The sequence below is a fragment of the Pituophis catenifer genome, unplaced genomic scaffold (genome assembly GCF_029215685.1).
Source record: "Pituophis catenifer annectens isolate HBS135680 unplaced genomic scaffold, rPitCat1.0.hap2 SCAF_6, whole genome shotgun sequence".
Lineage (NCBI taxonomy): Eukaryota > Metazoa > Chordata > Lepidosauria > Squamata > Colubridae > Pituophis > Pituophis catenifer.
This window is the reverse complement of record NW_027256886.1, coordinates 35,547,464-35,570,245: the sequence shown is the minus strand read 5'-3', so window position 1 is coordinate 35,570,245 and position 22,782 is coordinate 35,547,464. Positions and strand designations below refer to the sequence as shown.

Genomic DNA, 22,782 nt, shown 5'->3' with positions numbered 1-22,782 from the left:
CACAAGGAACTGCCATTTCCTTCACTAACTTGATCATCTGCATTCTCCCTCCAGCCAGAATAGGAGTAGGAATTGAGCCCCATGAGTACATGTACTTTTTTCTGCATTGCCAGAAGTAGAGAATGAGGGTTGCAAGGTAAAGGTAGTTTCTCTTGTAAAATGAAGGTGTTTGGCTTGCTATGTTCTACCTAATCCTTGGGCCTAGTTGAATTTACCAGCAAATTTACAGCCCATATGATACTGTTATCTGATGAATATGATCAGTATTCAGCTTCTAAATAACTTTGAAGTTTTAAAATGGGTGGACATGCATTTGCCTCCTGCTTTTGTGACGGTCACCTCCCTCCAATATTGAGAAATAAGCTAGGAGTTGTTTGGCAGCTTGGTGCACAAGGTAATTGGCAATGCTTTCCCCTTCTCAGGCTCTCCAACCCGAAAGCTAGAAACACAGAAGGCTGGGTAAGAATTGGACACAATATCAAGCATCTTTAGTTGACCAGTTTAATTTGGTATCTAGGTCAGTTGAAAAAACAAAGAATAAATACCACATTAGTTCCAATCCCCCACCATTGTGTGATTCAGAAGCTAAAAGCAAAACAGCAGGCAGGAATATGTAGTTCCTGAATCTTGCTCTCCCTTTAGGTACTGCTAGGAGAGGATTGGCTCTACAGAAGCAAATCTTTTTGCAGTATGCAAAGGCATTGAGGGCAGGAATGTAGAATTTGTGTGCCCCAAGTATTCTGAATTATAGCTCCCAGCAGTTCTCATCATAGGCCACACTATCTGGGATTACTAAAATTTGCAGAGTCCTATAGGATTTTTGTGTATGTAGTGTTTTGGTAATGTATCAGTTAATTTCTTTTGTGCTGACTAAAGAGGTGGAAATGTTCAAGTCTGATTTCCACGCTCTGAGAAATCCAGTTGTTTCAAATTCTCTGTTGCCTTTTTATGAAAGAAGATGAATAGGTGGGTGTAACATAACTCATGCTGATGTGTAGTCTCCGGGCAGCATTATGCTTCATTTTCTAAACTGAGAGGGCAGTTAAGTAATTGGAGATAGTAGCAGTTCTGTGCAACCATACCCAAGTTTGCATTATAGGACATATAAGCACTGTTCATTAGTTTTGGTGTTGGTGGCCCTCCTGAAGCCTTAAAATGAGGATACTGGAAGCTTGGATAGCTTTGATTTTATTTTCTTTAATTTGAGCTTTTATATCTGTTGGGAAATTTCAGATCTCGCATATGTAGGCCTGACCTTCATACACAGATTGATTTTCTATGGACTATTGCCCTTACGTTTGTATGGGCAGTTTTCCAGGGATTACAGTTTTCCAGGGATTACTGTAAATTACTTACAGCAATTCGGCGGTTCTAATACCTAGTATAAGTCTCCTGCGTGAGCAAGCGGTTAGACTAGATGACATCCAAGGTCCTTTCCAACTGTTACTGTTACTGTAGAAATGCCAATTTTTTTAATCATTCAAAACACATACTCAGAGTATGTGAAATTTCATTTTTATAATATTCATTGAAATAAGTCTTCTTGAAAGTCTCCAGTCATTTCACAAAAAAACCTGTGCCTTCCTGGCAAACATAGTTCCATAAGTGAGTTATTGCAAGGTTTAACTATATATCTTGATTTTTTCCCCAGCAGATACATAAGAATTGTGTACAAAAATCTAAGGAAAGGGACATGTGTATTACAAAATCTGTATTCTGTTACTTAGTGACATAAGAATAAAAATGGTTGATTTAGAATAAGTCCTTGCTCTAAAAGTAGTTCACATACAAAAGTAGTGTAGAAGTCTATCATAGAGGCCTTGCTATGCTTTAGATGTTCTTGGACTGGGTGTTGTCTCACAAGGATGTGTATATTTTTGTGCATATTAATAAAATGTCAGAGTAGAATGTGAATGTATTGGATGTTTTCAGTTCATTCATTCATCCAATTTTCAATGTTCTTTGTGTCTGGCCCCAGATTTGGAAGTAAATTGATGTCATATCTGAAAGCATATTTATGATTTTGCTGATTTGGCAACTCCATATCTTTAATGTCAGTTTGGATTTGATCTAAGCATGGAAAGCTGTGTTTTTTTCTTTAAACTTCCCCCCTTTTTAAAATGTTGGAATTAGTGTTAAGATTTCAGACATCATCAGATAGAGACCAGTGACAGATGTTTAGCAATTAAGAATTTATGCTTTAGTCATTTACTGTTTGGATTACTGCAATGTGCTTTATATGGGACCACCTTTGAAGACCATCTAGAGCAGGGCTGTCAAACTCACGGCCCATAGGCCAGATACGTCATGCGCTGGCCACACCCACATCTGGTTTAGTGAAGGGGGGGAAAGTTGCTATACATCACGTGACACCGCCATGACGCCACAAGTTTGACACCCCTGATCTAGAGGTTGCAATTGGTCCAGAATGCATCAGCATGCAATTTTGGGTGACCCAAATTTACCTGAGTAATACTATTGCTCTGTGAGGTATTTTAGCTTCCGGTTTCTTTCCAGGTACAATTCAAGGTGCTGGTTATCACCTTTGAAGCCCTATATGCCAAAGGGCCAGGTTACTTCTCAGGATGCCTTTCCCTGAGTAGATCAGCCCATCCTACTAGGTTAGATAAAGTGAATGTGGTCCCCTCTCTTAAATGTTGCCATATGATGGGACCTAGGAAGTGTACTTTCTCTGTGATTGCCCCAGTTCTCTGGAACAGCCTCCTGAGATAAGCGGGACTTCTACCATTTTAACTTTCTGAAGGCTGTGAAGATTTGATTCTTCCTCCTTTCCAAGCATGGCTAGGATGAGGGGTTGAGCTGTGAGAAGTTTTGTCTGCACCTGAGGAGAAGAATACCTTTGTTTTTAACTATGATTTATGGATTGTTGTGTGCCATCTAAAGTCATTGTATGAGATAGGACAGCCGTATAAATCTTATAAATCTGTTGAGTGAACTAATGAAAATTTGTGATACGAGATGTTTGTATCTTTGTTGTTCATGGTATTCTAAAGAAAAGTGCTATAAAACTATTACAGTTTTGTATCTGAGTATATTTTCATTTTTGAAGCTATTTCTCAACATCTTTTTTTTCCTTTTTATGCAATTTCAACAATTTTTAAGGCTTTATATAGGCTAGGTTCTATATAATCCTAATTAGTTTAGTCGGCTGTAGATGCAGATTATTAAAGAAATAACCGCTCTTTAAAATACCAGCATTATTGTTTCCGCTTGAAATAGCTGTTTGTTTCCTTCTGACCCATTGAATTGTTTAAAAACAAATGTAGCAAAGCATAACTTTAGTTACCTTGAAGTCTTCCTTGATGATGCCTAGAATCTGTAAGCAGCTTAAAATTTAGTAATTCTAAAGAAAAAAATAAATATTGTAGCCCACACAAAAAGATATTACAATGCTGTTTAGTAATGACCTCTGTGAAGAGACTTCTATTATTTTAGTTAGAATGATTTGTGCTCAAAACACAAAACTAAACATACACCTTTAACCATTATTATACCATAATTTTAATAGGGTCAGCATTTTTAAAGAGCAAGGCAAATTATGTGTTATTTTAATTTATTTTAAATGGCTAGTCTAGTATTACATGTAATTAAGTGCAGTACAAAAAAGCTGAAACAGTGCACAGCTATACTTTGAAGCTTTACAAGATCAAATAGAACAATGATCTAAATTCCTAACTATTAATTCTGCGAAACCAAAATATCCAAGAAACATATAACACATTTTTCCAGATCCTTAGGTTAAGTCACATAGAACACAACCTCACACTTTCAAAAAGGCAAGGACTATTGAACACAGTGTATTTACATCTATAAAAAATACGATACTCTCTAGATCTCAAATAGGGTAGGTTTTATTCGATACATTTTAAATATGTTGAATATGTTTTTTAAGAAATAGAGCTATAGTCCACAATCCTAGTTAGAATTCTTTAAGACACCATGGTGCATTTTACTCCCTCATCCTCTATTTCTGCTATTTATACATTTTTTACTTCTTTTTCATATAAAATGATTTATCATTATAAATTCAACAATAAACCTTACACCCAAAAAAAGAAATGCCAGGAACTTATATAATTTCAGCATCCCTTCTTTAAAGTTTAACACACCTATTTAGGATGATCAAAGCAAAATTCTCAAACGTTTAAGATAAAAGTAGTACATTAAGATTCAATTTAGATTGCAAACATCTGTAGGCATAACCTGTCTTTTCCAAGAAATCATTTTCTAAAGTTCTATGCACGATCAAAAGAACAATGGTTAAAGATAAACAAAAGAGCCGACATGGCTTTCCGCCTGGATAAAGTCATCTTCATTCAAGGAAGAAAGGTGTTTCTGGTTTAGTTCTCATAAACAGCAGATGAGATATTAAAGCTATATTCAGATGAATTACAATGTTTATTTGGTTTACTTTGGTGTATGAAACCAGACACTGTGGTTTATTATAAACTTTGTTTATGACTTAGTATTGTTTGAATTCAGTCCGGAATACGATTACTTTAATCTTATTTTATTTTTTTATTTGACATATTTGCTGTACACTGCCCAAAACTTATTAGGTTGAATACATTAAAAATTGCTAAATAAACAGTTTATCAACTACCTTGATAAAACTCATTATAGACTAACAATGCTCAATAAAAGTCAAAACTGCACATACCTGACTTCGATCTGGGATCCCCATATGTGCTGAATCCCACTTCCTCAACCACTAATCTTAACATAAGGTTTCTATTATTTGTTCAAATATGAAAATAATTCATAGATCCTAATGGCTCCAGAGCACTCTTTAAAGGATAAAGACAGAGGAATCCAGAGTTAGCTTCCCAATTAAATTTATTATTGACAGATTAATAACAACCCCACCTCCCCCCCTGCTTATCCTACTCCCTCCCCCCTTCCCCATCTTTAGTTAGGGTATTTATATTTTTATATTTATTTTTATTGTACTTTGTTTGTATTATGTATTCATTGTATATAATTTTATCCTTTTAATACTGTAAGCCACCCAGAGTTACCCTGTGGTAAGATAGGCAGACAATCAATCAAAATAAAGATATAACCTCAGTATTTGCCAATTCCACAACTTGGAAAGTTTACTGAAATCAAATATTTAATAAATTATTATATCAGTGAGATGTGGATTCAATAACTAAACAAGGCATTACTTATGTTCAACATTCTGAACATAAATATGCCTTGTTAAACAAACTTGAGGAATAAGAATAGACTGTAAAACTGAAGCTCTCTCTTCTAAACCAGCGGTCCCCGACCTTTCCGGACTGATGGCAGCAAGGGCGAGGTGATGGTTTTGCATGTTCACTTGCCGCTTGTGCAAAAGCAGTCTCACACACTTGCCCGCTGCTTGCACAGCCCAATTTCCAACAGGCCGCATCCCAGCCCCAGGCTGTGGCCTCGGGATTGGGGACCCCTGTTCTAAAACATCAACTTCCATCTCAACTAACTCCAGTACTTTCATACAATTTTTATTAAAGTCTGTACTGATAAAAATAATACAAAGTATAAGAGACAAAAATTTAAAAATGCAGAAAAAGAAGAAGAAAGAAAAATAGCTTCATCCTTTGTTCCCAGCAAGTGTTTTTGTGGAGAGAAGGGAGTAGAAAGGAGTGTATGTATTTTCACTGCCTTGAGTTATTTATAAAAATAATAAAGCTGGAATACAATTACATAAATAAACTTATCACCATGTCTTATAATACAACAAACTATCTGTTCATCGCATACATTGTATGCAAACAGATCTTTAAAGCATCACTCCTCTTAATCAGCAAAAGTCCATTAAGGGTTATCAGAAAAAGCAACAGAACTATTACAAGCTGTATCTAATAAACCCACTTTAAATCTTTCCTTTTACATTTATTAATCAGATAAACTTAAAATTTAACAACTGTATTCTCTATCCCATATCTAATCTCTCATACTTAAACAGAACCTTTAAAATACCATCCCAGTCCTATCAGAAATCAATCAAATATTACTAGGGATAGCAACCTATCTATTTTAACCTTGGTCAAATAAATCCACTTTATATTCTTTCCCTCTTTCCCCAAAAATCTTTAATTCCCTCAGATAATGTCCTAGCATCTGCTTTCTTTTCATGTTTATCTTATCTCTTCTCACAAAAATGTTGACACCTTTAACAGGTCCCTTTTGTAAATCTTGTATAAAAAGTTTAGGCAGGTCACTCTTTATACTCTCACTGTCTCTTCTCACAAAATTGTTGACAACTTTAACAAGTTTTATTTGTATATTCAATATATATTAAATCCACACTGAAAGTTATTTCAATCTTTTCCAGGGAAGCTTGTTCCTCTTCCATGACATCATCTAGTTTATCTCTAATACCAGATATCACTGAAATGCATCCACTGATGTATTAATTTTCTTCTGGTGCCCTGTAGTGACCAACCTTCAAAATCTCTTCCCAGGATTTTTTTCCTCAGATACAAACATGAAAAGTTACCCACTGGAAGGATTTTTATAGTTAATTTCAAAGTCTTAATTCAAGTCCACTTGAACACAGTCCTTTTAAAATGCTTTAAACTCAACACTCCAATCACTCTTTTGCTATATATCCCCCCCCCATTGTTTTGGAAAATCTTTTTTTGAATTATTAATTCAAATACATTTTCTTAAAAAAACCTCACCCAGTGAATACAATAAAACTTGCCATTCCAAAGGTTTTCAATCTCTAAAAAGCAATAAAAAAATTAAATCCAAAGAGGTGAGGTTCAGCTGAACTTGAGTCCAATCAATTATTATTCCGGTCACAGATCAGCAAAGAACTTGTGTCCATATAAGCTACATTAAAGGCAATGAGATTGGTGGAATCCCATGACTCCCAACTGCATGCAAGGTTACCTCAAAAACATCAGTTTCTGCTATCTACTCATGAAAAACAACTCTTTGGAGTAATAGTACTTATATGTGCATAGTATTTACTTGTAAGCATTTTGTCCTTTAGAGATGTGTATGGTCCCTATCCTGCCCTTGTTTAACAGTCCTTAAAAATGGCTTATGAAGGCCTTAGGCTAGGAAGACGGCTCTTATGGGAATGTCCGTTGTTAGGTTGAACGTTTTGTTGTTCTGTTTGGACCTTATTATTATTTTATACTGTTTTAGTACATTTTTTGTATTGTACACTACTCAAAGTCACTATGGAATCAAGTGGCCTTATATTTGACTGATCAATAAATAAATTTACTGTCCTAATCATATTACTTCAAAATCGGTACCATTCAGTTCATGGTGCTCATTTTCCACTAACCAGGTATAGGATTACATATTTTTAACATCTTAACTTGAAAAATGGATAAAATCCCAACTTCCATTTATGTTCTTTCTCTTTCCCACAGGCCCTATGCTGTCAATGGCTATTCTAGAAGGTTGAAAGACATTTTGGGAAAGATTCAGAGTATCTTGTGTGCAAGTAAATGCAGAATCCCTCCTTCCAATTTCCCTATAAAAACTATTTTCTTTGACAGATTCTTCCCATTCTAGTTAGGTTTAGAAAATATGTAAAGTATCCCTCAAGTTGCATTTGACCCTGAGACTACAAAGACATGCAGAAGTAATTTGACACAATCATCATCTTCAATTCTTTTTCCAACTTCCCTCTAGTTTATAGTCTTGGGATTTGGGGTATACCTAAATATACACTCAAGCATGTCTTTAGAATTCTGAAATAATTATGGTGAAAGGTGGAGAAGTAGAAAAAGATTTACATATGTACAGACATATTTCATCCTCTATAATATTTGGACATAAGCCTATCAGGAAAAAAAAGAGACAAACTTTCTTTGGAATATTATCATTTTATAACCCTGTTAGGAAATACTAAAACTGATCTCATTTTTGTATACATATACATAAATGTCTCATACATTTATGTATGAAAAATTGTAACATTTAATTTAATTGAATGGATATTCAAATACCAGGAAGCACACAACAGAAAGACAAAATTGAAATTACAAATGGCTTCCCACAAATCTTTGCAAATGATTCAAGACCATCCATTTCAATCACATCTGCAAGAGAAGATTTTTTGCTTATGGAAATAAGCTTTTAGTACATTATAAACATTGATATTTAATAACAGTCAAAAAGGAAGGATAGCGAGTAATAATTCTGATTTGAAATATTAAAAATCTTGTTTTTCCCAATCCCGAATCTTTACATCATTTTGATTCATCTTCTCTCCCACAAAAAATTATAAATTAATACATGTTCAAATGTGTTTGGAAGAAGGCAGACATACATTCTTAACACTTCAGAGTGTCTTTCACAATATAAGTATCAGCAAAGAACCAGGTGTAATTTTCATAAATGCCACCTCATCACTGTCTGTACCAACAACCATTCATAGCTTTTGAGGGGGAAGGGAAATTTTAAAAAGTCAGTAACTCTCTTATAAAGAACAAGATATTACGAGCCAACCAAATGTAAAATAATGAAGGGGCAATGATACAAGAAAATGTCATTATATTGTTGCTCTTCATTAACTTCTTGAAAAGGCTAACTTTTATATTGGTACAGAGATTTATTGATTGGTTCATAAAAGGTGCCAATTATGATTAGCAAACCTAAAATATAAAACCATTTCTATACCTGCAGAAATACTACTGAAACATTTTTCTAAATCATGTATCACAGTAGTAAAGTTTTATAACAAATTTTTTAATATTAAATCTGTATCTAGCAGATACAACAATACTGCCTATGGACATATTATTTAATACAACCAAAAAAACAGCACTATTTATCAACATTAGCATTACACAAAGAAATGTCACACTTTTAATGAAATGTAACAGTTTATAGTTTAATGTTACAGATAACTTTTACGAGAGACTGTCAGATCAGCAATAGTTATCAAACTGAAGAATATGTTCTTTTCACATTTTTCAGGGCTCCAGTGCATAAATCCTCCAGCTCCCATTGAGATTTTTGCAATCTAATGCCCAGTGATTCATCTCTTTAATATTTTTTCTTAGTTCACTTTTCTACAATCTGGTATCTCTCTGGGTTTTTTAAGCTACTATGCTCGTCATCCTTGACTAGCTATCATGCTGCTTTGAAATAGATTAGAGTTATACTTTAAACATTCTGAAGCTAATCAGGTTGGGAAAAGGCTGTATCCTTTCTCTTGAACTTAACTGTTCTGTCATGTTTTCCTGATGCAATTTTAGACATATATAGAAAATTCAATGCAGACTATATTTGAAGAGTGCACACAATGGCTGCTTCAACTTCAGTTGAAGCCGCCTTATATCTTTCATCATTAAAAACTACCCTCTCCATAAGAATCAGTTGGGTCCCTTATTTAAGGAGTTTGTTTTGTAAATCTAAGTAAGGTTATGATAATTTTTTTGCTCAACTGTTCCGAAGGAGACAAAAATACATTCCGGTAAGATATTTTATACCACATCCCTTTTGACTTTTATGATAGTAGTGCTGTTTGTCTCAATGACTTTCATAAAAGAATATTATAATTAACTGTACCTTTAGTGTCTAACTTTCTAATAGTTGCTCTATATTTGGAGAAACATGGAATATAAGTGAACTATGTATGTTGTTTTGGAGCTATGTAATCCCAGAAATTTGACCAGCCACCTGCTGACATGATCTCAGTTTCTGTCCCTTTGAATAGTTCCTTTTCTGCTGATTAATATAAGGAAACAAAACTCAATTCTACTCTGATATTGTATGTGTATAAAATAAAAATCCAGTTTATTTGGATATCTAGCTTCTACACAATACTAAAGTATAATATGATGAAATGGAAGATACACATCCTTACAATGTTTTAAATTAATTTTGTTTTAATCTTTTTATTGCTAAATTCTTTCATCCATAATACCAAAATACAGATAGATAGTAGATTGTGTATAACAAGTTAACAAGAATAGGGTAAAGGTGAAATGTCAAGACCTTTTAGCTGATTCTGCCACTTTAATAGCCAGGATTGTGGTAAAATCTATAGGTAGTCCTCAACTTAAAACAGTTCATTTACAGTTGCAAGAAAAAGTATGTGAACCCCTTGGGATTACGTGGAGTTTTGCATGAATTGGTCATAAAATGTGCTCTGAATTTCATCTAAGTCACAACAATAGAAAAACACAGTCTGCTTAAAATAATACTGCACAAACGTTAGATGTTGCCATGGTTTAATGGAACATAACATGTAAACATTCACAGTGCAGGGAGGAAAAAGTATGTGAACCTTTGGATTTAATAACTGGTTGACCCTCCTTTGGCAGCAATAACCTCAACCAAACGTTTCCTGTAGTTGTAGATCAGACCTGCTCAATGATCTGGAGTAATTTTGGACCACTCCTCTTCACAAAACTGTTTCAGTGTAGCAATATTCTTGGGATGTCTGGTGTGAATCGCTCTCTTAAGGTCATGCCACAGCATTTCAATCGGATTGAGGTCAGGACTCTGACAGGGCCACTCCAGAAGGCGTATTCTGTGCTGTTGAAGCCATTTTTTTTGTTGAATTACTTGTATGCTTTGGGTCATTGTCCTGTTGCATCACCCATCCTCTGCGGAGCTTCAGTTGGCGGACAGATGGTCATATGTTTTCCTGCAAAATGTCTTGATAAAACTCTGGAATTCATTTTCCCATCAATGACAACAATCCGTCCAGGCCCTGAGGCAGCAAAGCAGCCCCAAACCATGATGCTCCCTCCGCCGTGTTTTACAGTGGGGATGAGGTTTTGATGTTGGTGTGCTTTGCCTTTTGTTCTCCACACATAGTGTTGTGTGTTCTTCCCAAACAACTCAATTTTGGTTTCATCTGTCCACAGTATATTTTGCCAGTAGTGCTGTGGAACATCCAGGTGCTCTTTTGCAAACTTCAAACGTGCTGCAATATTTTTTTTGGACAGCAATGGCTTCCTCCGTGGTGTCCTCCCATGTACTCCATTCTTGTTTAATGTTTTCCTTATTGTAGATGTGTCAACAAAAATGATAGCATGTGTCAGAGATTTCTGTAGGTCTTTAGTTGACACTCTAGGATTCTTCTTTACCTCATGAAGCATTCTGCGCTGAAGCAGTCATTTTTACAGGACGACCACACCTAGGGAGAGTAGCAACAGGGCTAAACTTTCTCCATTTGTAGACAGTCTGTCTTACCATGGACACATGAACATCAAGGCTTTTGGAGATACTTTTGTAACCCTTTCCAGCTTCATGCAAGTCAACAATTCTTGATCGTAGGTCTTCTGAGAGCTCTTTTCTGCAAGGCATGGTTCACATCAGACAGTGCTTCTTGAAACCAGTAAACCCAAAACAGGTGTGTGTTTTTAAAGGGCAGGACAGCTGTCAGCAACACATCCAATATCATCACACTGATTGGAGTCAAGGTTGGCTCACTACTGTCTCCAATTAGCTCTTGGAGAAGTCATTAGGCTAGAGGCTCACATACTTTTTCCTCCCTGCACTGTGAATGTTTACATGTTATGTTCCATTAAACCATGGCAACATCTAATGTTTGTGTAGTATTATTTTAAGCAGACTGTGTTTTTCTATTGTTGTGACTTAGATGAAGTTCAGAGCACATTTTATGACCAATTCATGCAAAACTCCACGTAATCCCAAGGGTTTCACATACTTTTTCTTGCAACTGTAGTAACCGTTCAAAGTTACAACGGCATTGAAAAAAGTGACTTATGACTGTTTTTGACACTTACAACCATTACAGCATCCCAGGGGTGAAATGCTACCAGTTCCCGCCAGTTCGGGCAAATCGGTAGGTTAAAAAAAGCTGCCAATTCATTCGAACCAGTATTTCTGACAATCAGTTGTGCCGCACGATTTATATTCGCTAGAAAGCAGGAAATCCTGTTCCCCCCCTTCGCTGTTCTACTTACCTTCAAACGGCTCCTTTTTCCACACAAAGCACACGTTTGGTGCGCACTGCACATGCGAGTGCGCACAGTGTGAGTTTGGTGTGCAGCGTGCATTTGGCATGCAGTACATGCATGCACACAGCATGCATATGGCGCGCATGCATGGGCAGCAAACAAGTGGCAACCCGCAGAGGATTTCACCACTGCAGCATCCCCATGGTCACATGATCAAAATTCAAATGCTTGGCAACTGACTCATGTCAAATGTTTCATTTAGCCAAAGAAATTTGGGGCTCAGTTGTGATCGTAAATTGAGTACTACCTGTAGTCTGGAGTCCCAGGAGGAAGGGGCTCTTTCCTAGAGGGCAAAAAGACAGTGGTGCTTGAAATGTCTAGTGGGCAGGAAGAAAACAAATAAAATTGACTTTGTTAAAAGCAAGAGAAAGGGATATGAGGTTAGTTCATTTGATTAATGTTAAACTATAGGTGTTATTTCTAGTAATTCTTAATGGACTTTTGCTGATTAGGATGATGAGGCTTTAAAGTTTCTACATAGATAAGAGATGAAATATGGAAGAAGAGATCTTTTGTTGCAATATCAGAAAAGATGTAATTACTGAAATTGTATTTGTCATGATGAGTACAGATGTTATTTATATATATATATATATATATATATACACACACAAACACACACACACGTGCGCGCACACACACATAGTCTTAGTTTTTTGTTTTTGTAACTATACATTTTAATAAAATTATAAAATACACAGTTAGTTTAATTAAGATTTGCACATGAGCTTATGTTATTCTAATTGTGCTCCAGTATCTAAATAAGCTATCTACTTTTTCTGAATAAAATACAGTAGAATCTTTGTTTGAAGGCATGCAAGTATTCCTTACAGTACCTCAGCCAGTAAGCATACTGTACTTCCTTCTCTTGATAGAATAGATAAATGAATAAGTAATTATTTTCCCTCACTGAACTCAGATTCTGCCTTTAATATTTTTCTTTGTTTGGGACATTCCTATTTCTCTAACATTCTTTAATTTATATGAGACAAATTTAACAACGTCCCCATATTTTCCAGAACAGTATAAAGTGGAATGTACATTTATTTTCCAGTGCGCTGCTCCGACAATCCATGGATGGGTTCTTTCCTCATATGTTGACAGACTGAGTGTGAATTTTTTTCTTCCTTCTTCGCTTGACGACGCCTCCTTTGCTCCCGACCCTTCTGTCTTTTTCACTCAGTCGCTGATGAGACTGGTTTCTTTCTTCGCTCTGTGGCTTACAGCCAATTTTTATAGTTTCGCTTAGGTCTTTGCTTTATTTTTCTTGCTTCATTTTTTTAGAGAGAACTGTCTGGTGTCCTTGCTAGCTGCTGAGGTGCGTGAGACGAGCCTGGGGCTCCAGGCCGTCCCACACCTCCCTGAAGACCCTGTGGAGCAGCATTCTGGATTCTGTCCCTGCGGGGCAGCTCCGTGAGTAGCTTTCTAGCCGCTGGTGCGTGCGCTGGTTTCCCGGTCCACCGGCACAACAGCCACCACCAGTTGAGCTCTCAGTTAGTTGGCGGCTCTGGAGTCACTGCACGGTCTCCGTGGCAAACTCTAATGTTTCCTTTTGCTTCGCAGTGCTGACGAAGTTTTTCTACCTCACGCCAAGTTTCGGCCGTGCTCAAGCCGCTGCTGGGTCGTTGCACTTTCCCGCTGCGCCCACCATTTTGTTTCTCGCTGATGCAGCTGCTATTATGATTTTCACTGACGTGGCCACCATTTTGTTTTCACTGAGGGAGCTGGCGGCCGCCATTTCAACAGCAGCAGTGGTGCCGTTGTGGATTGCTTGAACGTTGGGGGGGGGGTTTTCCCGCCTAATCCACTTAGTGAAGCGGCACGTGTAGGCTTGTATTTGAGCCTGCGCCTTGGTGGCCTTGTTGTGGCTTGGACTTACACACTGGGAGAGCAGGCTGCTCTCATGCTACACGGCACATTGTTCAGTACCTTTCAGGTCTGGTTTGTGACCCAGGGAGACTTGATCTAGAAGTGGTAGTAACTTTGGGGGTTTCTTAGTCCCACTTCTATGCCCTACGCAGTTATTTGGACTTTGCCTGGACTTTACTCTTTCAACACCTTAACCATGGCCGATTCGTCCTTATCCTCGGACTTAGAGCATGAGGCCAGCCCGCCTAAGGTTCTGAAGCCTCGCCAGGCTGCCTCCAAGGGGTCTGGTGTTAAACTTAGGTGCAAGGCTCGCTAGACAACATCAAAGGATGTTTCTAGTCAGGACAAGGATGCCCAGAGGTGCCACGCCAAGGTGTTGGAACGCCAATTCAACAAGGCCAAACAACAATCTAAAACCACGGCCCAAGGGGACAGTCCTCAGAGTCGGATCCCGCCAGTCAGTTGAGCGCAAATACAATGTCTCGCCACCTGCAAAGTGGCATACCTCCTTGTTCTTTGGCTGGGATTCGTGATTATCCTTCTCATTCGCTAGGGTTATTGAAAGGGTTTTCCCTTTCTCTGCCCAATGTTTCTGTTGTGGGATCTGTCATACCCCAATGGAGGCAGCCAGAAGCCACCTTTACTCCGACAGCTACGGGGCTCGGTACTGAGGAAGGACATTTACCTGGAAACCAGTTGGATCTTCAGACTATGCTCTCCAATGCTTTGTCTCAGATCCTGGCTGCTGGTATTCAGCAGGCAAACCAGTTACCATCTCAAGCCTTACCTTTACAGCTCCAGGTTCAGGGGCAGTTACCCGGCAGGCCTCGCTCTCCATCTCAGCGAGATTCCATCTCCTTGGTGGACTCAGCACAGGGAGACGACTACCCTGAGGACATTGGAGTTCTCTGAGGATGAAGGTCTGCTGCCAGACTCTCCAGCGTTTACTGGCCTTTTTCGTCCTTCACTATTCAAATCCTTGTTACACAAAGCTAGGATGACAACTAACTTCGGAATTACCGAAGCTTCAACTGGTGGGTCACAGTTGCCTGCAGGTCCACATGACGCGCTGTTTCAAGTGTCCAAACCTGACAAGGATTTCATCCCTTGTCCCCAGCTGTTTTCCAAGGTGGTTCAAATGCTGTGGGGTCAGCCGGGATCCTTGACGGCTCCAAGTAGCCAAGACAAGAAACTCTATTGTTCTGCTCCTGAGCTTGACGAACTATTGACCTTGCCTTCTGTCGATGTCCCAGTCGCAAGTCTCTCCTCTTCCTCGGTCATTTCTACTGACTCCGTAGATGGCCTTAAATCCGAGGATAGGAAGGCTGAGCTCGCCTTCAGAAAAACGCATCAAGCCGCGGCATGGGCGATTAAGGCCGCCACTTCTACTTCCTTTTTCAACAGGGCATCACTAATTTGGTTACACAAATTACAAGAGCGTCTTCCCCCAGAGGAGACTAGATTACACCAGGACATTAACAAACTGGTTGCTGCTACAGAATATTCGGCCGATGCATCTTTGAATGCAGCCAGATTTGCCTCCTGTGCCCTGGCATCCACCGTCACCTCGCAACGCCTTTTCTGGCTGCACAATTGGAAGGTGGATTTGAAAGCCAAGTGGAAGCTGGCATCGGCACCTTATAAAGCCCCCAATTTATTTGGAGCCGCCCTTGATCCCATCTTGGTGGAGGATAAGGACAAGCGCAAAGTTCTCCCTCCTCGTATCGCAGACCTGATCGTAGAGACACACCATATTCCCAGCGGCAGCCCTTTTGGTCATTCTCTGGGCCCGGTGGGCCCCACTCCCAATGCTCCTCTCATGGAGCCAACCGTCCGTCTGACTGACAAACCTTTTGTGACCGCAGCAGGCCCCAATTCCCGGCTAAACGGCCGTTTCGAGGTTCTGGGTACAAACCTTTTCATAGAGGCAAGTGACTCCCAGTCATCAGGTCCCATTGGCAGTCGTCTCCAACTCTTCTACCGGCAGTGGGAGCTGTCAACATCAGACGCGTGGATTCTTCGCATGGTGTCTCACCATCGAATTCCACTCCAGCCCTCCCAACCGATTCGTCCGGTGTCTGGTCCCTTGCCTTCCTGCAAAGAACATCTGATCGACACTGAAATTTGCCACCCATTAGACATCAGGGCCATCGAACCGGTGCCCAACGGACAGGAGAGAACTGGATTTTACTCCACCTTGTTTCTGGTGCCAAGAACTCCGGGAGCTGGAGGGGGATATTGAATCTCAAGCAGCTGAACCTACTTGTCCTCTACCGCAGATTTAAGATGCAGTCCCTCTGATTGATCCTCGGGGGAGAAAGAGAGGGAGACCTCTTACAGTCTGTGGATCTCAGAGAGGTATACTTGAATGTGCCAATTCATCCTGCTCATCAGAAATATCTGAGGTTTGAGTATGCCGGCAGTCACTTTCAGTACTGCGCCATGCCCTTTGGCCTTTCATTGGCCCCAAGGACCTTTATCAAGTTGGTAGTGGCAGTGGCAGCGACGCTCAGGATACTCCCAGTACGCGTTCTCTGTTACCTGGATGACATCCTCGTGCTGTCGTCCTCTCCGAACCAGGCAATCCATGACATGGACTTAGTGATCTGTGCGTTTCAACTGCACGGCTTCTCCATCAACCTGGATACTGCCTCCTTCACCTCAGGGCGGTGATCGACTCTGTCAAAGGTCAGATGTTCTTATTCCCCGACCGGGTCCTCAGCATCACAGACTTGGTGAAGCAAGTGGTTGCCCAGAGGTCAGTTCCTTTATTACTTCTGTCACAACTGCTCGGGAAGATGGTCTCGTGTATTGCCATTGTTCCCTGGGCTCACAGATACACGCGTCCAGAGGAAGGGGCGCAGCAATTCGACATGCAAGGTGAATTTACCACCTCAAGTGTGTCTGTCCCTCAGATGGTGGACGTCATCGGCTCTCCTGAAGGGCTGTATTTTTCTGGAACCAGAACGTCTAGTGCTAACATTGGACGCAAGCCTCCACGGCTGGGGTGCTCACCTTCTCGATCAGGTGGCTCAGGGACAATGGTCCCCAGTGGAGCGGGCGAACAGCATAAATTGGAGTTGCGGGCTGTTCATCTAGCTCTTTGTCATTTTCAAGCCATCCTGAAAGGGCAACATGTGCTGGTCGTCACGGACAATATGTCCACAAAAGCACATGTCAACCAGGAGGGGGCACTTGATCCAAGCCCCTGGTGCTCGAGGCGGAGAGACTGATGAACTGGGCGGAGTGTCACATGCTGTCGATCAAGGCGGACCACATATCCGGCATCTCCAATGTGCGGGCGGATTGGCTGAGCAGGGAGCGGATCGATCCGGCAGAATGCAACTTCATCCCCACCTCTTTCGGGAACTCTCGCAGATCTTTGGCCAACCCATGGTAGACCTCTTTTCCAGCCCGCAAAACGCTCAGATCCTGAGATTTTACACTCGTTTTCCGAGCCTGGTGGCAGAGGGGTGCAACGCTCTTCGCTGTCGTTGGCTGCCCGGCCTGCTTTATTCATTTCTGCCCATCCGTCTCATCCTGAGAGTCCTTCAGAAGATGCTGACCAAGCGGGCGGAACTGCTTCTGGTGGCTTCTCATTGGCCACGCCGGCTGCGGTTCGCCGACCTGGTGGCCTTCTCCGTGTCCCAGCCCTGGATAATTCCTCACCAACAGGTCTCGCTCTGCCAGGGGTCATCCTCCACCCGGAGCCTCAATGGCTCAAGTTGACCGTCTGGCACTTGAGAGGATCCTGCTGAGGAAGGACCGTCTTTCAGCAAAGGTGATCCAGACCATCCAGGCGTTCATCGACGGCCCGTATCTACGAGGCTTCATGGAAGGCCTTCTGTAACTGGTGTTCGAAACAGGACGTCAACCCGACTTCTGCCTCGATCCTGGAGATTCTCGACTTCCTGCAGGCCGGTCTGGATAAAGGCCTTGCTCCAACTACCTTGCATCGGCAGGTAGCGGCTTTGTCCACGGTTCTCACCTGTGTACCATACCAGTCGCTCTCTCACCATCTGAGGATTCGGGGGTTTCTGCACATCTTCGTGGGACCTACCCTTGGTTCTCCAAGCTCTAATGTATGCCCCGTTTGAGCCATTGGGCTCCATTAGCCTCAAATTTCTGTCCTTCAAAGTCGCCTTTTTCCTGGTAATTACATCCGCCAGGAGGATTTCGGAGTTGACGGCCTTGTCTATCCGGAAGGACCTCTGTATATTTCATTCCAACAGAGTAATTCTAAGGTTGGATCCTTCATTCTTGCCCAAGATGAACTCCTGGTTTAACCGAGCCCAGGAGCTCATCTTGCCTGACTTCTGCCCGGCGCCGCAACATTAGCTGGAGAAACGTTGGCACACCTTAGATGTACGGCGGGCCTTCCGCCGGTACATTAGGCGGACGGCCTCTTTTCGCCAGACGAGGCCCTCTTGGTGTCCTTTCACCCATCCTCTATTGGTAGAAAGGTTTCCTCGTCCACAGTGGGCAGGTGGATTAAGGCGTGCATCTCGACTGCGTACAAATTCAAGGCCCGGCCTATACCTAGTAGGATTTTGCCCCATTCCACCTGCAGCACAGCTACAATGGCGGGTTGGGCTACCCAGGCTTCCATCAGTGACATTTGTCGAGCGGCCACTTGGTTGTCCATTTCTCCTTTTATACGTCACTACAAGATTGACAATTATGCCTCGGCTGAGGCGTCATTTGGTCAGAGGGTTTTACAGAGTGTGCATTCTGCCCTGGACCCGGGGAGCAGTCAGCCTCCCGCCCAGGAGTCTTGAGCTTGGGTATATCCCATCCATGGATTATAGGAGCAGCGCACTGGAAAACAGATGTTGTCTTACCTGAATGTCCCTTTTCTGGGCGCTGCGACTACAATCCATACCCTCCCCTTTGTTGGCTTCCTGCTCCGGGTCTCGGGAGTGGCCTTGGTTTCTGTTTTTTTCCACCTTTTGGATATAGACTATTGACTGACTGCGCCTTCGTGGCAAAAGACTGAAGGGTCGGGAGCAAAGGAGGCGTGGTCAAGCGAAGAAGGAAGAAAAAAAATCACACTCAGTCTGTCAACACATGAGGAAAGAACCAATCCATGGATTGTAGTCGCAGCACCCAGAAAAGGGGCGTTCAGGTAAGACAACGTCCATTCACCTGTCACATATGTAAGACAAGAGGAAACAAAAGGCTGAAAATTTGGAGGTTTAGAGTACTGGAACGCCTAGGTATTCATTTGACATGCACAACTGGCTAACTCTGGTAAGAGTCGCCTTTGATCTTTTTCTCACATTAATAGTGTGTTATATGAATAGCCTATATCTATGTAACTCTCAGGTGTGTCTTTCGATTTCAAGTTCCTGATTGATTTGCAGTCCTTTCATGTGACTCCAGTCTTCCTCTTCGTTTTCTGTTTTCCAATTTTTTTTTATCCCATTTTAGATTTTTACAGAGGAGACTTTCGGACTGTTTAGGTTTTCCTTTATTTCCCTTTGTTTCTGATTTTGTGTTTCTAATAGTTTTCATTTATGTGGAAATCTAGGGGGAGGGGTTGTCATTGTAATATTCAGTTCAGCTTTTTTGCTTTGCTTTACCAATATTTTATCCTTAATCGGTGGTTCATTGTCCAGAGTTTCTTTTGCAAAAGAGCACCAGAAGATGATTTTCCTTGAGAAACATTCTACAGATAGTCCTTGGCTTATGGCTAATTGCTTAATATCTGTTTGTAGTTATGAAAGCTTGGAAAGGGGAGCTATATGACCTGTAAAGTACCTCCAACCATAGCAAAATATCACACTCTCAGTCCCCCACCATCACATGATTGCAATCTGGGCACTTGGCAACCCGTTGACGTTTATGACAACATGCTTCTCAATCATATGATTCCAATTTGTAATCTTCCCTGAAAATGATTGAAATTGATTTCAGTGTGGATATAAACAAACATATGAAATATTGGATATACAAATGAAAGTGACTTGTTAAAGTTGTCAGCGATTTTGTGAGAAGAGACAATGAGAATATGAAGTGACCTGCCTAAATGCTTTACTTAAGATTTACAAAAGGGACTTGTTAAAGTTGTCAAAGGTTCTGTGAGAAGAGATAAAATAATTCCATTGAGGATGGAAACAAGGAATCCTATTTGATACCTCTCTTAACTATGATTCAGAACTATTTACAAACAACTTTCGGTTGCAGTTGCTCAAGCCCTCCCACATACAAGTTTCAACGTATAAACTCATTTAAATTAACTCTGAAAAGCTAAACCTTTGACAGGATTTTAAAACTATGGGGCATTGAAATGTCCGTTAACAAATATTACTCTTGTTTAAAACAACGGATAATAGATAATGTACAGTTAGGGTGTTAGTCCTGTCTCAGGACTAGTCCTGTCTGTTTATTAGTTTTCATTATATTACTTCAAATTATTGCACATGTAATAATATTACCAACATTGGGTACCTTTGTTCTCTCAAACAGAAGCTGGCAGGCTGAAAAACAGGCAGTGCACAGGACGGACTTTCTGGCTACTGACCATTTAGCTGGTAAGTTTACAGATCTCTATTAAAATGATTCCCAGACTTTGGTCTAAGAATCCTTCCAACAATTGGCCTTAGTAGTATCTTTTGATTCTTTATGGAGTCCACAAGATATATGTAATCTGCCAATTACCGTGGTAGGATATTTATCACATTTTTGTTACGTTCAACCAATAAAGTTTGCATTCACGCAACACATCTTATCTTTCCACAGAACTGGAAAATTTTAAAAACAATTTCCAGGCTGTTTTTTTAAGGACAGCAAATATAATATGTACAATTAAAGAGAAAATCTTACCTACTAGGTCTTACCGTATTTTCCGGCGTATAAGACGACTTTTTAACACATGAAAATCTTCTCAAAAGTCGGGGGTCGTCTTATACGCCGGATGTCGTTCTCCTGTAACCAGGCAGACCAGCCCGAAAGGCTCTGGCGATCCAAGCTCTGACGATCTGCTAATCAGGCAACTCAGCTGGGATCGCCAGAGCCATGGAGAAGGAAAAAACTTTTCTCCTTTCACATGGCTCTGACGATCCAAGCTCTGACGATCTGCTAATCAGGCAACTCAGCTGGGATCGCCAGAGCCATGGAGAAGGAAAAAACTTTTCTCCTTTCACATGGCTCTGACGATCCAAGCTCTGACGATCTAGATCGCTAATCAGGCAACTCAGCTGGGATCGCCAGAGCCATGGAGAAGGAAAAAAGTTTTCCCCCTTCAGCTTGCTTACCTTAGCTGCTAGTCGCAACACTTGCCTTGCTTCGCTTGCCTGAATCCATTCCATCAGCAAGCAACTCCCTGCCTGCAATCAAGCAGGCAGGGAGTTGTGGACTTCAACTCCCAGAATTCCTCAGCCAGCAAAACAAAGCTGGCTGAGGAATTCTGGGAGTTGAAGTCTACAAGTCTTAAAGTTGCCAAGGTTGGAGACCCCTGTTCTATTGGGTAAGTTTTTTTCCCCTTTGGGATCTTTAAAAAAAATAGTTAATTGGGGTTTTTTTTAGTTGTTCTTTTTTAGACCTAGCCATTTAAAGTTAGGAAGTTTTAAATTTAGCTTTCATATAAAAATAAAAATAAAATAAAATAAAATAATATTTGTGCAGCTTCCTGAGATTTAGTGTGTTTTTGTAGTGTTTCACTCTAACTACACAAACACACAAAATCTCACAAAGCTGTATGTGGAATTTTGTGTGTGTAAAGTGTGAAAGTTGGGTTTTTGGGCTTTTTGTGGCTGTGTGAGGTTCCTGCTTGTTGCAGGGGCTCTTTTGGGTCTAGCACAGCTGCTTTTACATTGTGGGTGAGCCAGTTGTGTTGGGTTGGGTTGTGTGTATGTAAAGTGTGAAAGTTGTTTTTTTGGGCTTTTTGTGGCTGTGGTTCCTGCTTGTTTCAGGGGCCATTTTGGGTCTAGCACAGCTGCTTTTACATTGTGGGTGAGCCAGTTGATGTTTTTTAATTTTTATTTGGTGTGCGTTGGAAGAGGGGTAGTCTTATACAGCGAGTATAGCCCAAACCCTATATTTTAACAGGAAAATTCGGGGGTCGTCTTATACGCCCAGTCGTCTTATACGCTGGAAAATACGGTATCCTTCCAGGCTTCATACGAACTTATTCACATATGTACATGCACAGTTTTTTTTATTATACAGTAGAAGGGAAGTTTGTGGTCAAACTCCATTCTTATGCCCTGCTTCCAGAATTCATTCTCTAGCTAATTTATTTTCTTGGGTCTGGCAGTTTCAATGGGTACAGTTCATGTCCAGAAATAATACTATGATATTCTCTCAAAATAAATCAGAAAAATTGGGCAATCCACCAATCAGAGTCTGTTTGTATAATGAAATATATTGTATAATTGGATCAATAATATTTTTCTATAGCCATTCCTATCTTGATCATTCTCTAGATGTGTGGATTTTTGTTCCCAGAATTACAAGGTCAATTTTATCACTGAGAATTCTGGAAATACATAAATATGAAAAATGCCAGGGTAAGAAGGTACTAATTATAGTAGACATTCCAAAGAGATACTGATTTAAATTATCTTTGGATATTTATCTGAATGTGAAATATTTTGTAAAGCTAAAAATCCAATATTTATTAATGTAAAAACAATTGCAGATGATATTGCATCTCTGTGTTTTGGAATTTGAACCCAGTAGGAAGAAAAAAATGGTAGCATTTCATGTCTGTTACTAACAGAAAAATAATGCTACGATGTTGTAAAAATAAGACCAATTTAAAAATAAACTGTTTTCATTGTATCAATCTTTTACTAAATAATCTAGGAAAGGTATTACAATATTGATAAATTATGTTGTGATTGAAGACCTCCTTTGTTTCCTCAACCAAGGTCAATTGTACATCTTCAAAAGAAGTGGCTAACATTATTCCTCTGTTATAATGTATTTTCCTATTTTC

General features: G+C 40.2%; 1 protein-coding gene across 2 annotated transcripts in view; it reads left to right on the top strand.

Annotated features, from left to right (window-relative positions):
- The window catches only part of HDLBP (high density lipoprotein binding protein), a 66,372-nt gene that overhangs the window by 9,911 nt on the left and 33,679 nt on the right, over nucleotides 1-22,782 (top strand). For both annotated transcript variants that reach the window (XM_070946182.1, XM_070946183.1), the window contains exon 2: nucleotides 20,310-20,374. The gene's annotated coding sequence lies outside the window, so the exon portion shown is untranslated. The remainder of the gene's footprint in view (nucleotides 1-20,309; nucleotides 20,375-22,782) is intronic.